This window comes from Oncorhynchus nerka, linkage group LG15, assembly GCF_034236695.1.
Source record: "Oncorhynchus nerka isolate Pitt River linkage group LG15, Oner_Uvic_2.0, whole genome shotgun sequence".
NCBI classification, from domain to species: domain Eukaryota; kingdom Metazoa; phylum Chordata; class Actinopteri; order Salmoniformes; family Salmonidae; genus Oncorhynchus; species Oncorhynchus nerka.
This window is the reverse complement of record NC_088410.1, coordinates 11,947,519-11,964,423: the sequence shown is the minus strand read 5'-3', so window position 1 is coordinate 11,964,423 and position 16,905 is coordinate 11,947,519. Positions and strand designations below refer to the sequence as shown.

At 41.8% G+C, this 16,905-nt stretch overlaps 1 long non-coding RNA gene and 1 pseudogene across 1 annotated transcript; both read right to left on the bottom strand.

Moving 5' to 3' along the window:
• Positions 1-7,162: 7,162 nt before the first annotated feature.
• LOC135560012 (uncharacterized) lies at positions 7,163-13,217 on the bottom strand. Its single transcript, XR_010458640.1, has 3 exons — positions 12,989-13,217; positions 9,912-10,541; positions 7,163-9,621 (listed from the first exon to the last, which is right to left on the bottom strand). It is a non-coding gene; the product is annotated as an uncharacterized LOC135560012 (long non-coding RNA).
• Positions 13,218-14,902: 1,685 nt separating this feature from the next.
• LOC135560007 (large ribosomal subunit protein eL18-like) lies at positions 14,903-15,441 on the bottom strand (annotated as a pseudogene).
• Positions 15,442-16,905: the final 1,464 nt, after the last annotated feature.

Below are 16,905 nucleotides of genomic sequence, written 5' to 3'. Positions count from 1 at the left end.
TTTGAAGTTCAGATGAGCTTTTTCTGTGATTTTATTAACATTACGAGACTTAGTTGTCTAAGGCTTACGACGTACTTTACTTCTCAACATGAAAAAAGGCGTGCATAGGTTAAAAAAATGTAATCAAAACACTAACATATATTACTCAATTCTACCATATAGCATACATTAATTGATAAACCCATACGGAAAAGTTATACATTGGAATATCTTTAAATTAAATTAAACATAACATTTCAATATATTATTTGTATTCTAAAGTTAACAAATTATATGTCCAAACACTCCTCTAAAACTCAGAAAGCCTTGTTTTGTTTTTTAGATCTCATGAAACATTTGATGTCGTCTTATTCAGAAATAGATTTCTAAAAATGGATGAAAGGGTAGAGGGCTCACGAGGAATTAGTATAGGGGTTACCGAACCTAAAATTAACTTTACATTTTTTTTATGTGGTGCGGCGGTTACTTACTCTAAAAATTCGAACCTAACACTATGCTTGGCACCTGAATGACCAACATGTTGAGGGACAGCTGAGAGAGCAATCGCTCCCTTCCCCCTTGTATGCTCACTGGGAAGTGTTCTTCCACTGCAAATCTACCATTCCAGTGTTTTACTTGCTATATTGTATTTAATTTGCCACCATGGACTTTTTTTGCCTTTACCTCCCTTATCTCACCTCATTTGCTCACATCGTATATAGACTTGTTTATACTGTATTATTGACTGTATGTTTGTTTTATTCCATGTGTAACTCTGTGTTGTTGTATGTGTTGAACTGCTTTGCTTTATCTTGGCCAGGTCGCAATTGTAACTGAGAACTTGTTCTCAACTTGCCTACCTGGTTAAATAAAGGTGAAATAAATCAAATAAAAGTGTCTGAATACCTACATTGTACTGCTGCTGTTCCCTCATGCGAAGTGGACCCTGAATACCAACAGAATGGTCAATACAAAAAGGGGAGGTCGAGATAACCATGAATGGCATATAAGGAGGAGACTTCATAGCAGCTGGAGCTGACGGATACTAAGACGAGTCTTTATGAAGTCCCTGGCTCTGTTCCCCATTGTAGCTTATCAAAAACTCCTGGAACACAATGGAAAGATGTGGGTGTTTGGATGAAGAAAGTGATGGAAGCAACTGATTGGGTGACCTGGGAGGGGAGAGGGAAAGCATCTAATATATTTTTGGAGAGGGCATAACAGGTTTAGGGAACGCTTTAATTGTCTGTCATCTATTTTTGGAGAGGGCATAACAGGTTCAGGGAACACTTTAATTGTCTGTAATCTATTTTTGGAGAGGGCATAACAGGTTTAGGGAACGCTTTAATTGTCTGTCATCTATTTTTGGAGAGGGCATAACAGGTTTAGGGAAAGCTTTAATTGTCTGTCATCTATTTTTGGAGAGGGCATAACAGGTTTAGGGAACACTTTAATTGTCTGTCATCTATATTTGGAGGGGGCATAACAGGTTTAGGGAACACTTTAATTGTCTGTTATCTATATTTGGAGGGGGCATAACAGGTTTAGGGAAAGCTTTAATTGTCTGTAATCTATTTTTGGAGAGGGCATAACAGGTTTAGGGAACGCTTTAATTGTCTGTCATCTATTTTTGGAGAGGGCATAACAGGTTCAGGGAACACTTTAATTGTCTGTAATCTATTTTTGGAGAGGGCATAACAGGTTTACAGGTTTAGGGGGCATAACAGGTTTAGGGAACACTTTAATTGTCTGTCATCTATTTTTGGAGAATTGTCTGTAATCTATTTTTGGAGAGGGCATAACAGGTTTAGGGAACGCTTTAATTGTCTGTCATCTATTTTTGGAGAGGGCATAACAGGTTTAGGGAACGCTTTAATTGTCTGTAATCTATTTTTGTAATCTATCAAAATGCAATTATGCTGGAACGCCGTTAAATATTTGGGTCATGACATTACTTCTGAGGGTCGCGCCCTCTCCAAAGATAGATTAGAGGCAATTAATTAGTTCAACCGCTGCAGGACTGTGTTTATGGGAGAAAGATGGAGACGAGTGAAGTTGGTCTGGACTGTTTTTGCCAAGTTCTGATATTGTGGCAATGTCTCCTCTGGCCGTACATGTGCCTCATGCTGTGCACACAATTATTACACAGGCAAAAACCTGCAAGACTATCCTGTTGACAATGTCCCATATGTTCCTCTGAAACAATGTACAATTCTTAACCCTTCAACTCTTCTCCCTACAGCAGATGCCGGTGAAGACCATGACTGTAGTTGATTGTAAGCCATAGGTTGGACTCGAGAGACACCCCCGTTAGACAATCCAGACTTCATTTCTTTGGTCGATTGCACAGGCAGCAGAACTATTTGGCTTGACTAGAGCTTGTGTATTTTGGCCAAGGACAGCTCTGTTAACATTTACACTGACAGTAGAGAGAGCTCTGTTAACATTTACACTGAAAGTAGAGAGAGCTCTGTTAACATTTACACTGACAGTAGAGCTCTGTTAACATTTACACTGACAGTAGAGAGCTCTGTTAACATTTACACTGACAGTAGAGAGAGCTCTGTTAACATTTACACTGACAGTAGAGAGCTCTGTTAACATTTACACTGACAGTAGAGAGCTCTGTTAACATTTACACTGACAGTAGAGAGAGCTTTGTTAACATTTACACTGACAGTAGATATGCATTTGGTATAGTGCATTATTTTTGTAACATTGTGGAAGAATAGGGGGGTTTTGACCTCGTCTAGAAAACAGATTGCACACAGTAATCTTGTTTCGTCTCTTACAGTCTGTCCAGCTGCCGTCCTCTGTTTCTATAATCAAGTCGGGCACATTCTTCCTCTAACGATAACCTTTCTCTGGGGAACGCTAAGGCTGACTGCACAGCTAAAATGGCTGCTTCATCTTCTATTTCCCTCCTACAGATGGCAGCAGTTCCTGCTTCCACTGATGACATCATTGCTTTGCAGGCAACGGCTGATGCATCAGAGAAGGACGCCTGGCGTGTATGGCTGGACCACTGGAGCAGACCATCCATGCCAGGTTGTACTTACCAATTTCTTGCCACATAGTCAAGACCATGTGTCAAAAGGAGGGATGGTGGCGCTTGTAAATAGATATTTATGTACAGTAGGGTTTTTACTGTGTTTGCAGAACATTTCACAGGTGGTGGGGTTGTACATGACTAACAACGTTGAACCAAACTCTGAAAATAACATTTATTAAACAAATTGGTGAAACATGCCTGACATGGATAAAGGTGCTTCCATTGGCACTGATCAGTATGAGAGGCAGATTCTATTATAATAACTGTTGATCCCAGAAAGAAACTCTAGTCTCGAGAGCTACCTTAAAAAGGAAGCTCCCTCCAAAGTTTACATCTCCCCTTCTGAGTTGGCTGGTGTAGTTTATAATCTCGGTACATTACATATCAATCTCAAAATAAGACGTTTAATGAGTGCGAAGCAGAAAGTAACATTGTTAGGTTAGACTAAAATGCAAACAATGCCTTCCAATAAGGAGAACGTTATCATGTTTGTTTTGTTTGTTTTTAAACCTTACAATAGGTGTAAAAGCAGAACATAGTTTGAGTGTGATCTATGTGCATTAGCAGTAGTGATTGAGAGGGTCTTTCCTATTGGGAAGAAAGGGAGGCTCCTAGTTGAAGGAAACAGATATGGAGACTAGTGAAAGTAACAAAGTGAATGGTAATATTAGCGGCATTCAGATAGCACTCTAATAATGCAATATCTTAGTAATTTGAAGAAGTAAAGGTTTCAATACAAGGTCACATGATGGAGGGATTGAGCATTGGGACTGATATTAAACTAGAGGACAGATATTAAACTAGAGGACTTATATTAAACTAGAGGCTGCCATCTGGTGTTTGGGTTAAAGATAAGCTTCCTATGGACAAATAGATAAGCTTCCTGTGGACAAATAGATAAGCTTCCTGTGGACAAATAGATAAGCTTCCTGTGGATAAATAGCTAAGCCGCCAGTGAAAGTGAGTGGTACTGAACTCAAACAGGCTGTAAGGAACACAGTGGGAAAATTTGGGGCAGATATAAGATACGTTTTTGACCATTTCCAATTATTATTATTCAATTTGATAGTTTGAATATACCAGTGATTTAAATAAGAAGGTAATGTCATCTAAAACAATAATCTGTTTCCATTATGTGGAACACTGTTCAGAATTGGAGTAGATCCAAGTAAATGTGTTAGTACCGAATACTGAGCTGATAAGTCAGCACCAACTTTTTGAAGGCTCTATTGTAGTTGTTAAACAACTGGTTTTACATTTTGACTAGTTGACGTCACAGGGAGTTAAGTACAGAACAGTTCAATGCAAACCCGATTGTGTTCATCTCTATGGAAACAACACATTCCCTGCTCCTCCCATTGAATCTGCATTTTACCCAAATTCCTCCAGGATTTTACAGCGCAATGAGCGTGGTGATTCTATCCTTGAACAGCGGAGCCAAGCTTGCCACCTACTGACACATCCATAATCCCTTGTAGTCCTTATCTTATTTTACAACTATACATACGTCCGTCAAACTCAATCAAGCCCAGATAAAGTATTTGAAATGATTTCAGTCACAATGTCCATAATGTTAATGTAATACTAGGTATGTTTAAGTAACATAAAATAAAAAATCTTGCTTGTCAAATAATTCTAATCAGTAATTAGGAGCCAGCTTTTGCCATGTGCTTTCATTGTTTGTGTGTGAATGTACAGCGCATTCGGAAAGTATTCAGACCTCTTGATTTTTCCACATTTGTTACGTCACAGCCTTATTCTAAAAACAATTAAAGAAAATATTTTCCTCATCAACCTACACACAATACCCCATAATGACAAAGCGAAAACAGGTTTTACAAATCTTTGCAAACTTATATAAAAAAAATATAAAAACAGATATACCTTATTTACATAAGTATTCAGACCCACTGAGACTCAAAATTGAGCTCAGGTGCATCCTGTTTCCATTGATCATCCTTGAGATGTTTCTACAACTTGAATGGAGTCCACCTGTGGTAAAATCAATTGATTGGACATGATTTGGAAAGGCACACACCTGTCTATATAAGGTCCCACAGTTGACAGTGTATGTCAGAGCAAAAACCGAGCCATGAGGTTGAAGGAATTGTCCGTAGAGCTCCAAGACAGGATTGTATCGAGGCACAGATCTGGGGACCGGTACCAAAAAATGTCTGCAGCATTGAAGGTCCCCAAAAACACAGTGGCCTCCATCATTCTAAAATGGAAGAAGTTTGGAACCACCAAGACACTTCCTAGACATGGCCGCCCGAACAAACTGAGGTTGGGGCGGAAGTGACCAAGAACCTGATGGTCACACTGACAGAGCTCCTCTGTGGCGATGGGAGAACCTTCCAGAAGGACAACTATCTCTTTTTTTATTTATTTTTTTATTTCACCTTTATTTAACCAGGTAGGCTAGTTGAGAACAAGTTCTCATTTGCAACTGCGACCTGGCCAAGATAAAGCATAGCAGTTAGACACATACAACACAGAGTTACACATGGAGTAAACAATTAACAAGTCAATAACACAGTAGAAAGAAAAAAAAAGAGAGTCTATATACATTGTGTGCAAAAGGCATGAGGTAGGCGGATAATTACAATTTAGCAGATTAACACTGGAGTGATAAATGATCAGATGTTCATGTACAGGTAGAGATATTGGTGTGCAAAAGAGCAGAAAAGTAAATAAATAAAAAAAACAGTATAAAAACAGTATGGGAATGAGGTAGGTGAAAATGGGTGGGCTATTTACCAATAGACTATGTACAGCTGCAGCGATCGGTTAGCTGCTCGGATAGCTGATGTTTGAAGTTGGTGAGGGAGATAAAAGTCTCCAACTTCAGCGATTTTTGCAGTTCGTTCCAGTCACAGGCAGCAGAGTACTGGAACGAAAGGCGGCCAAATGAGGTGTTGGCTTTAGGGATGATCAGTGAGATACACCTGCTGGAGCGCGTGCTACGGATGGGTGTTGCCATCGTGACCAGTGAACTGAGATAAGGCGGAGCTTTACCTAGCATGGACTTGTAGATGACCTGGAGCCAGTGGGTCTGGCGACGAATATGTAGCGAGGGCCAGCCGACTAGAGCATACAAGTCGCAGTGGTGGGTGGTATAAGGTGCTTTGGTGACAAAACGGATGGCACTGTGATAGACTGCATCCAGTTTGCTGAGTAGAGTGTTGGAAGCCATTTTGTAGATGACATCGCCAAAGTCGAGGATCGGTAGGATAGTCAGTTTTACTAGGGTAAGCTTGGCGGCGTGAGTGAAGGAGGCTTTGTTGCGGAATAGAAAGCCGACTCTTGATTTGATTTTCGATTGGAGATGTTTGATGTGAGTCTGGAAGGAGAGTTTGCAGACTAGCCAGACACCTAGGTACTTATAGATGTCCACATATTCAAGGTCGGAACCATCCAGGGTGGTGATGCTAGTCGGGCATGCGGGTGCAGGCAGCGATCGGTTGAAAAGCATGCATTTGGTTTTACTCGCGTTTAAGAGCAGTTGGAGGCCACGGAAGGAGTGCTGTATGGCATTGAAGCTCGTTTGGAGGTTAGATAGCACAGTGTCCAATGATGAGTCGAAAGTGGATCAGGGAATCGCCCGCAGCAAGAGCAACATCATTGATGTATACAGAGAAAAGAGTCGGCCCGAGAATTGAGCCCTGTGGCACCCCCATAGAGACTGCCAGAGGACCGGACAGCATGCCCTCCGATTTGACACACTGAACTCTGTCTGCAAAGTAATTGGTGAACCAGGCAAGGCAGTCATCCGAGAAACCGAGGCTATTGAGTCTGCTGATAAGAATATGGTGATTGACAGAGTCGAAAGCCTTGGCGAGGTCGATGAAGACGGCTGCACAGTACTGTCTTTTATCGATGGCGGTTATGATATCGTTTAGTACCTTGAGCGTGGCTGAGGTGCACCCGTGACCGGCTCGGAAACCAGATTGCACAGCGGAGAAGGTACGGTGGGATTCGAGATGGTCAGTGACCTGTTTGTTGACATGGCTTTCGAAGACCTTAGATAGGCAGGGCAGGATGGATATAGGTCTATAGCAGTTTGGGTCCAGGGTGTCTCCCCCTTTGAAGAGGGGGATGACTGGGCAGCTTTCAATGGGGATCTGACGATATGAAAGAGAGGTTGAACAGGCTGGTAATAGGGGTTGCGACAATGGCGGCAGATAGTTTCAGAAATAGAGGGTCCAGATTGTCAAGCCCAGCTGATTTGTACGGGTCTAGGTTTTGCAGCTCTTTCAGAACATCTGCTATCTGGATTTGGGTAAAGGAGAACCTGGAGAGGCTTGGGCGAGGAGCTGCGGGGGGGGCGGAGCTGTTGGCCGAGGTTGGAGTAGCCAGGCGGAAGGCATGGCCAGCCGTTGAGAAGTGCTTATTGAAGCACTCCTTTATGGTAGAGTGGCCAGACGGAAGCCACTCCTTCCTGTATATGTACTACCACTACTATGCCAATTTCAAGTCTATATTTGTCCAAAAAAAATAGGATAGTAGAGAATATTTAGGACAGTACCTCAATGAACCTGCTATCTGGAATAGCCCCCAGGGAAGGGGCAAGTGTAGGGTGAAGTTGCCCCTAGATGCTGATCTTGTGTCAGTTTAGCATTTTCCCCACTAATGCTAAAAGATAGGATTTGGGAGAGAGGAACCTGATCCTACACCTGTCAGGTGTGTATGTATACAACACAACATTATGATTTCAGACTATTTAAAGCCACAATCCTTGCTTTCAAAAACCACAGTAACCACTCTCAAAGACCAGAGTAACTACTCTCAAAACTCACAGTAACCACTCTGTGCTCCCAATTCCTCTGGGTGGAAAGGAAATGAGGGATAACTAGCCAGTTGCACAACTAAATGCCTTCAACCTTCCACATCTAAACCCTCTGAATCACAGAGGTGCGGCGGGCTGCCTTAATCCACGTCATATGTGCCCAGGGAGCAGTTGTTGGGTACTAACTGGCTAGCTCAAGGGCAGAACAGCAGATTTTATTCCTTATAACCTTTGCTGACTCAGGAATTCGAATGAGCGATCTTTCGGTTACCGGTCGAACGCTCTTAACCGCTAGGCTACCTGCCGCCCTCTGGGTTTGTCTGCGTGTGTGAGTGTTTGTGTCTCTCTCTCTCTGGGGGTTAGATTGTAAGTAAAACAACAAATTGAGGTCTTCTGCAAGTTAATCAAAGTTCTCTATTCATAGACAGAGCTGGAATCGTCCTGAGGACATTCAGCACAGAGTACATCACCTGCAGGACGTCCATGTCCATTCTTATGTTTCAACATGGCTACTAAATAGGTGAATGTCTCCCTGCATATATCACAGCTGTAAGGCTTCTCTCCAGTGTGAGTGCGCTTGTGTACAGCCAGTGCGTCGGTTCGGGAAAACCTCTTCCCGCACTGATCACAGGCGTGAGGCTTCTCTCCAGTATGAGTTCTCTTGTGTGCAGCCAGGTTTTGTGACCGACTGAAGCTCTTCCCACAGACAAAGCATGGGTAAGGTTTCACTCCGGTGTGTGTTCGCTGGTGAGTCACCAAAGAATTGGACTGAGAAAACCTCCTCCCACATTGATCGCAGATGTAAGGCAGCTCGCCGGTGTGCACACGCTGGTGTTTTGTTAAACCTTGGCGGAATATAAAGCTCCTGACACAGTCGGAGCAGTGGTACGGTTTCACTCCTCGGTGTATCTTCATGTGCGTTCTGAAGTTGCTTGGATGGTTGAAGGTCTTCCCGCACAGCTCACAGACAATGGACTTCTCTTTACTGTGTCTCTTCTGGTGTTTCTTCAGATATATCAGATGAAAGAAACAATGACCACACTCAGAACAGCGGTAAGGTCTCTCTCTTGGGTTGTGCATCAGCTGGTGAAATTTGAGACTACCTTTCGTGGCAAAACCTGCACCACATTCTGAGCAGCTGAAGGGCTTTTCTTCAGTGGGCTTGTGTTTAAACTTGTGTGATTTCAGTAAATAGGCTTGAATGAACCGCATTCCGCAGTCTGAACATTGGAATGGTTTCTCTTCAGTATGCATTCTCATATGGAAATTAAAGGATCGCCGAAATACAAAACTTCTTCTCGCAGTAGGAGCATTGGTAAGGCCTTTCTGCGGCAGGAATGTGTGTTTGTTCGTGTGCTTTCAGAGTGGATTTCTGAGCAAAACTTTTCTTGCACTTGGAGCATTGGAATGGTTTCTCTCCTGTGTGTATCCTTTGATGGTTTTTGAAGGTTGATAAAAAACTGTAGCTCTTCCCGCAGTCAGAGCAGTGGTAAGACCTTTCTGTGGGAGGCTCATATACTGTTTTCTCATGTATTTTTCGATAGTGGTTGTTTGCAAAACCTTTCCCACACTTGGAGCATTGGAATGGTTTATTTTCGGTGTGGGTGCTTTGATGGATTTTCAAGCCTGATAAAACACTGAAACTCTTTCCGCAATCATTAGCAGTGGTGAGGTTTCTTCCCTGCATGTCTCTGTGGTTGTTTGTGGAAGTGTTTTGATGTGGCGAGACTCCAGTCTGGGTCGTCGGCATGATGAGGATGTTGTTGAGGCTCCCCAGAAGATCCACGGTTGCCACGTCTCTCTCCTGTGTGAAAGAGACAATCAAACAAACAGTGAATACAGTTTGTCCAAACAGAAGTGACATCATATTGAGGTATTACAGTGCCTTCTGGAAATATTCAGACCCCTTTACTTTTTCCACATTTTGTTACGGTACAGCATTTTTCTAAAATGGATTCAATAAATAAACAATTCTCAGCAATCTACACACAATACCCCATAATGACCAAGCGAAAGCAGGCTGACATTTTTGCACATTTATTAAAAATAAAAAAAACATGTAAACCAAAACAAAAGGTATCCTGCTGCACTTACTTTGATGAATCACGTCTCCTTCCTCCTCCTCGTCTCCTCCTCCAGCAGTTCCTCTCAACCCTGGTGTTTTCCTGCAGTTGACCAGCCACACCCTCTTCAGACCCTGCAGTAAGGCATTACCAGGAGAGGACAGAGAGGGGGACCCACTCACTCTCTTCTCCCTCTGCTCTGTTGTGTGTCTCTCTGGTGCTGGTTCTGCCTCCAGCCCTTTGCTAGGCAACAAATCCCTGTCCTCATCCCATTCTTCATCATCATCCTCAATGGATTGGCTGGGACTCAAAGGTGCACCGATACCCTCCTCCTGTATCTTCCTGATGTCCTCTTTCAGTTGGAGTAACCAAGACATTCCCTGCTCCTCCGATTCCATTGAATCTGCATTTTCCCAAAGTTCCTCCAGGATTTTACGGCACAATGAGTGATGGAGATTCTTTCCTTGAACATCAGAGCCATTCTTGCCACCTATTCCACTGCGTTCACACAGGCAGCGTAAATTGTCGTTGATTAAAGTGTATAAACTCTGTTCCATTTCATCCATCAACGTTTCCCTCTCTCCACTCATATTGTCCTGCTCACGATGACAACAACAGAAATGAAGTCAATGTCAAGACTGATATAGTTCAGTTAGATGACCTGTAATGAAAACAAAATGAAAGATTAGAACACATTAGTGCTGACCCCATTTAGTCGACTGGTCCATTGTTTGGCTGTTGGTCAACAGATTTCTTTAGTTGAGCAGTAGCAAAAAAATAATAATAATCATGGTGTACAAGACACCTTTCTGATTGGCTCCTGTCTGAGTGGACTGATCCATTGTGGAGGCCGTGGGGATGGTCCAGTCCATCAGTCTAAGATATGTGCTACTGTAATTGTATATTGTCAGAACAACACTAATAAAAAATATATTTATTTTAAAACAAATGCGGTCGCTCTCTGCGGTTCTGAATCACATCAGTGCGCTGTTTAATTGGCGCCTTTTCCTAGACCATGTGCATAATAGCAAAGTTAACCAGCATTTTGGTGTTGAGAACAATGCAGTGCAGTTAGGAGACGAGAAAACAGACGTTTCCTTAATGGTCTAAGGAAAGTGAGGAAACCCCAACTTCATTAGGTCTATAATCAACAGCCTAACTGTTAAATGTGCCTTTATACATCATCTATATACTGAACCAATCAAAACGTTTGGACACACCTCCTCATTCAACGGTTTTTCTTTATTTTTACTATTTTCTACACTGTAGAATAATAGTAAAGATATCAAAACTATGTTATAAGACATATGGAATCATGTAGTAACCAAAACAAGTGTTAAACAAATAAAAAAATATGTAATATTTGAGATTCTTCAAAGTAGCCACCCATTACCTCATGAAACTGGTTGAGAGAATGTCAATAGTGTGCAAAGCTGTCATCAAGGCAGTCACCTGGAAAGCATTTAAATTAACATGTGTGCCTTGTTAAAAGTTCATTTGTGAGATTTCTTTCCTTCTTAATGCGTTTGAGCCAATCCGTTCTGCTGTGACAAGGTAGGGGTGGTATACAGATTTGGTAAAAGACCAAGTCTATATAATGGCAAGAACAGCTCAAATAAGCAAAGATAAATGACAGTCCATCATTACTTTAAAACACGAAGGTCAGTCAATCCCGGAAAATGTCAAGAACTTTCTTCAAGTGCAGTCGCAAAAACCATGAAGCGCTATGATGAAACTGGCTCTCATGAGGACCGCCACAGGAAAGGAAGACCCAGAGTTAGCACTGCTGCTGAGGATAAGTTCATTAGAGTTACCAGCCTCAGAAATTGCTGCCCAAATAAATGCTTCACAGAGTTCAAGTAACAGACACATCTCAACATTAACTGTTCAGAGGAGACCGTGTGAATCAGGCCTTCATGGTCGAATTGCTGCAAAGAAACCACTATTAAAGGACACCAATAATAAGAAGAGACTTGCTTGGGCCAAGAAACACGAGCAATGAACATTAGACCGGTCGAAATCTGTCCTTTGGTCTGATGAGTCCAAATTTGAAATATTTTTTTGTAGTTGCAACCGCTGTGTCTTTGCTGCTATTTACTCTGTTCCAGCTGACTGTGCAATCCACTGTCTCATCAGCCCAGCCAGGCAGTTTATAAACTTGATCCACTACAAAAAGCATCTAGACATCATCTCACTAGTTTTCAACAGCAGAGATGTGTATAAACCCTGCTGTCTGTCTCTCTGATATTTGCAACATTGTTTCAATATGTTCCAATGTGTAGGGAGTCTGGAGGTGTCAGTAGCTTTTCTCAGCCAGTCGAAATCATGATTCAGCTGATATAATTTTTATGGATATATACAAAGAAAAGTCCATTTAAAAAAAAGGTACAACAAAGACAGTTTTTGGATGATGTATTGGCATGATTTGCCAGCCCTCGATGACACCTGTGCCAATATATCCTCCAAACACCGGCTTCTCTGGCATTATCACTTAATTAGTTATACAAGTCTTTAGATATACTCTGGTCATTATTTAAACTTTCTAGCCAGCTAGCAAGCAAGTAACGAACCTGGCTGACATTTCCTCAATGTGTTTTTAAACGGATGGTTTTACTGGTGTTAAAATAGAGAAAGTATGTTATTTGGAGCACAGGGCTGATGATGTCATGCAGGGGCTGTCGTTTTGTGTTTACGACAAGTTTGATGTCGGACGACAATAGAACGTTCATGATGTTGCTACGGCAATGGTCTACACAGACATGTCGATAGACGGACTGTAAAACCAGCCTTTATGCTTTTGGCAGATTTCATAACATAGCGTTCAACAATGTAATGTCGACATGAAAATGAAAGTTATTCGGTTCAACGTAAAAGTTTAAATAGAGAATGTTCCAATCTTCTAAAGTTACTTGGATAAGTTATCTACGTTAGCTAGCAACGTTAAACAAAACCTTTCGGGTGTTTGTCGCCACCTCACAAATCGGGAATTAAGTTATTATCAAATGAAATCCCTGAATATTAGCTAATCATACAAGGGGTTAATAATGTGGTGTACAAAAACATAAACTCGGCTCTAGTATGACTGTGACCGTAATATTTGCTACCTACCTGATTCAGGTGAAAGGCTACAGTAGCTAGCTAGCACGTTTCTGTCCACGTGGGAAAGAAGTAACGTTATATCTCCTGACTTTCGTTTGATGTTCCTTTGACAACGTTGTTCTAATGTCAGTTTCCCGTTGGAGTTTGAAAGTAAAGTAGAATATCCAGCTATGCTTGAAGACTTATCTAGATGACTAACTCTTCCTTGTCTAATGTTACTTCCAACTTCATCACACACAAACCAGAGCAGTCGAGTATCGATAACCATGATTAAAAGCTTCTTCTTCGGGTTTTATGACGAACTACATGCAAAATGTGTGTTTTTGCCACAAACTGGATGAAAATAAATATCCCAAAATTGATATGGATAAATCATACTGACTACCCAAAAATCACTAATCAACATGTATTTATCTGTTAAAATCAATAAATCGGATCATTCCTCCCATATGGTTCCTTTTGGACGTCATATAATATATATGTGTGTGTTATCTGAAAATGGACGTTTGACTTTCAGAAAAACATATTGGTCAAGCACAGACACTTTTTATTTTATTTTTTACTTATTAGGTGCATAATCTTAACAGGCTGGACATTTGGAGCCCAAATTAGCCCTAGCACTGACGTGACTGTAAATTGTTGGCTAGCTAGCAAGCAAGGGATAAGAACCTTTCCAGCCAGTATGGCAATAGAACATTCACACCAACCTCAAATCTCAAAATCACCTCAAATCACACCAACAGACACACAAAAGAAAGAACTATACCAACCTTTATTTAACTAGGCAAGTCAGTTATGAACAAATTCTTATTTACAATGCCAGCCAACCAATGCTCCCAGTATGGCTATGCTTTTAGTCAGTTATCAACGCGGAAGATACATCAGCTATCTCACACGTGAGAGAGGCATTTCCACTGCTCCCAATGTGGGGAGAGTTTCAGGCAGTCATCAGCTCTGAAGAAACGCTAGGGAACTCACAACAAAGAGCCCCAAATACTTTGAAGATGCAAGAGTAACATGTTATAATTATTGAGTATCCTGTAATAAACCCTGGATGTCTGGTAATAAGTGGTAGTGAAAGAAGAATTTCAGTTTAAATATTGTATATTGAATAGGGTGACAACCTTTTAAAATTGATATCATGTTATAAACACTGTAGCTATTATAACATAAAAATGGTGGTGGTGAAAGAAAAGTAATGCTCTGGAGTTGTGTTTGAATGTTGTTTATTTAAGTAAAGTTGGCACAGCTATGCCATGGCCCGTGGGGCAAAAGCGGTATGAGAGGAGCACCCTCAATTGAACAGTAATCTGTGCAGCATGTTGTCAACAAAGCATCGTTCAGAAACATACATATTTTTTCCATTAAATATGTTTGAATTTTCAAACCTCTTTTCATTGAGAAGACAGACAAAGCCTTTTATCAAAAGTAATCACTTATGCAAGTGAAAACCCAGAATCCTACTCATTACTCCACTTGCTTAACCTACGGCACTTTTGTTTTGAGCAGACTTCACCCTCGGCCAAAACGGGCCACCCGGCGCACTCCCGGGAGACAGCCCGGTTCCAAAGCGAATGCACTCAACGCTAACCTAGTTCATCCTGGGCATTAATCAAATCCCCTCACTGTTCGTGCTGTTGCCCTGTGTCTAGAATTTTCCGAGACTAGTTTAGCACTGCAGCAAGCAAAACAAAAGCCCCACACCTACACTTAAAGCTGTCCTTTTCATAGAGTAAAGCTATTTTGTTATCTAGCGTTCTGGTAGTGGCAGTAATACTTGGCTGAACAATGTATCAAGTATATATCACTTTCAATTGCTTTATATATTTTTTTTCTTGGTAAAACGTTGCGTTGCTAGCTACATAGTTTTTTCTGTTTTTTTTCTCATTTTGTATCGCTATCTTTATTTGTATCAGATTCCAGGGGGGAAAAAATACTTTAGGCCTTGTATCCATGGCTGGATCTGCCCCAAGAGCACGCTCAAACTTCCTGCCCTTGGAGCGAATGTAGGGCTTGGTGTGACTGTGGGGGGTTCCACAGGCTTTTCCAAAATGCCTGTACACCTCTCTGCCCTTACGGGGTCCTGACAGCAGCACGGTGCCCTGTCCTTTGGGGTCAGCCAGAGCCAGCTGGTCAAAGGTCATGACCTGACCTCCGGCCTTCAGGATCCTGCGGCGAGCGCCGTCAGTCACCTTCAGAGCGCACACCTTGAGCTTGGGGATATCCTGAATTCTAACATCATCAGTGACGGTTCCACTGACAACTGCAGTTCGGTTCTCACGACCAGGCAGTTTCATCTTACGGATCATGCGAGACACCGATATCGGAGGCCTGTGGGTCCTGCTCATGAAGAGCCTCCTGAATCTGTAACGCTTGACCAGGAGCCTCAGGTTGATATCCTGACTCTTGGGCTCCTTTCGGTGCACCTTACGGTCCTTGTTGTGTCGGATGTCGACTCACATCTTAGACTCACATCTTAGACTCACATCTTAGACTCACATCTTAGACTCACATCTTAGACTCACATAGTTATCTCACTGATGGCTGCACAAATGATGTCACTTCCGGTTTGAGAACGCGGGAGGAAGTTTATATTACAGATATTTTTTCCTGGCGTATCCTTTATGCGGTCAAATAACTGACCATAAGGACTTTTATTTTCAACTTTTAAATGTGAGTTTATGGTCTCTTTAACTATTTGTTAGGGTGACCAAAGGCTTGACTTCCATTGTCAATTGTCAGTGATTCACACAAAAACAGTCTCGAAAGAAAGAAGACTTACCCGTGAGAAGGGTTGCCAACTTTCTCACTACCAAATAAGGGACAGTGTATATTCATATTATTTTCAATTGGAAATGCAAAACATTTTTATATTCCATTTATTCTATAGCTTTACTAAAACTGTATCATTATGTAAACGTATGTGAATAAACCTCAAAATAAATGATTAAAGAAGTCACAACTTGAACCTTTACAGCAAAAAAAAAAAAAAAAAACTTTTCAAATGCAAAAGAGGCTTCACTTGCCGCGATTTTGTCTTTTTCCGCAGTAGACGCCACGATGAATGCACCGATATCGCTACTGTAGCACCTTTAGCTAGTGTGGCCTTCTTTAGCATTTCTGTGGATGCATGCTGAGTTAGGTCATTCTCCCTTCCACGGCCAATTGAGAATTCCCGACGGCATAAAGTACAGAAAACCTTCGTCGAGTCCCCACTGACGGGCTTAACCCAGGTATTGTTTTGCTTCCCGTTGTTTGTTGGAGCTGCACAGTCTTTTCTTTTTTCAGGTTTATCTATATTTCCTTGATATGTCAAACCGACCGAACAACAACAGAAATTACTTACAGGAATTGGCGCGTTTACGCTATACTGTGATTGGATGAATACACGGGACAAGGGAGGTATGGGACAACCCAATTTAGCCCAATATAAGGGACATCCCGGCTAATAAGGGCCAGTTGGCAACCCTACCCGTGAGGTCAATGTGGGAAGATTTTTCAGACACCAAGAAAATGAATAGACACAAGCTTACTCTTACAGGAGAGAAGCCTTTCCACTGCTGTTTGTGGGATGAGTTTCTCTTTTACAAACCTTAAATAGACACAAGCTTACTCACAAAGAAGCCTTACCACTGCTGTCGGTGTTGGAAGAGCTTCAGCCTGTTCCATAAACCAAAGACTCACCAGCTAACTCCCACAGGAGACAAGCCTTACCATTGCTCTCTGCATGTGGTTAGTTTCATTGATGTATGAAACTTAGATATGTTCTGGAACTTTTTAGCCAATAGTTATGAAAGTGGCTCTTGAGCCAAAAGTGGTCCCCAAAAATGTCATACTACGTCACATATGTGCACCAAGTAATTTCGCTCTCTCGCTCTGCTGTGTGTGCATTTTGCTAGCTGTTACTCAAATGGTGAGGGACTGAA